A 1,445-nucleotide genomic window follows, 5' to 3' on the forward strand; every position below is an offset into this window, starting at 1 on the left:
CTCATCACTGTTACTTTTCTGTTTCCCTCAGATAATAACAGATGACTGTGTGCTGTGTTTGGATCCAGTTTGATTTCCTGAGAATATTGTAAGAACTCAGCTCTGGTCTGTGGTTCTGGTCCCGGTGCCTTTGAGATCTCAGTCCAGGTGTCAGTCAGAAGGTCCTGTAGTCGACCTCTGACCTTTGACACGGCCTCTGTCACGTCCTCAAAGTGTCTCAGAGGACGGACGTTGATGCTGGATGAGTGTGGAGATGGTCTGAGTGCTGACAGTGAGGGACAGTTGAGGAGAAACTGGTTGTGATCCTGTGTGTGTGAGAGCTGCTTCAGTTCAGCCTCTTTCCGCTTCAGCTCAGTGATCTCCTGCTGCAGCTTCACCTCAACATCTCTGACCTCACGGACTTCTCTTTCCTGCGTGGATCTGATCTGCTGCTTCACATCAGAAGATCTTTTCTCCAGGAGACGGATCATCTCAGTGAAGATCTCCCCACTGTCCTCCACTGCTTTATCAGCAGAGACATTGACAGCCTCCACCTCCTGTTGAAGCTCCTTCAGATCTTTCTCTCTGTCCTGGACTCTCTGCTGGATTTCTTGTAGACTCAGCTCCACCTCTCTCTGTCTCTGTGTCCTCTCTGCTGCAGCTGTCACTGTGTCGTGACCCTTATGTTGATCCACAGAGCAGAGATAACAGATACACTGCTGATCGGTGCGACAGAACATCTTCATCACCTCATCATGAACAGAGCAGATGTTCTCCTGGAGGTTCTTGGAGGGCTCCACCAGCTTGTGTTTCTTTAATGGAGGTGATTGATAATGAGGCTGGAGGTGTTCTTCACAGTAAGAGGCCAAACAAACCAAACAGGACTTGACAGATTTCAGTTTCCTCCCAGTGCAGACATCACAGGCCACGTCTTCAGCTCCAGCATAGCAGTGATCAGCAGGAGCAGCTTGGAGTCTGGTCTTCTTCAGCTCCTCCACTAGATCTGTCAGAATAATGTTCTTCTCCAGGTCAGGCCTCCGTCTGAAGGTCTTTCTACACTGAGGACAGCTGTAGATGTACTTCTCTTTCTCTTTGTCCCAGTGGGCTTTAATACAGTCCATGCAGTAGTTGTGTCCACACTGTGTCGTCACTGGGTTCCTGAGTAGATCCAGACAGATGGAACAACATATTGTTTCTCTCTGAAAGTGACTTCTTCTCTGCGCCATCTCACCTGTTGACAGTGACTGAACAACTGTTCAACTTTAGAGCTGAAGAAACTGTAAAGTTTTCCAGTCTGACTCGTTTATGGAGGGGGAGGAGTTTAAAGACACGTACAGAGACTGGACTCTGATCACATTTATGTGATTATGAGTTTACTTGGCCTCAGTCCTGGTCACTGACTTTATAACATTCCTGTATCAGGAATATTCCATCATCCAGTCATGACACACTCAGGTGAGAAGACA

This window comes from Cynoglossus semilaevis, chromosome 20 (assembly GCF_000523025.1).
Source record: "Cynoglossus semilaevis isolate Cse_v1.0 chromosome 20, Cse_v1.0, whole genome shotgun sequence".
NCBI classification, from domain to species: domain Eukaryota; kingdom Metazoa; phylum Chordata; class Actinopteri; order Pleuronectiformes; family Cynoglossidae; genus Cynoglossus; species Cynoglossus semilaevis.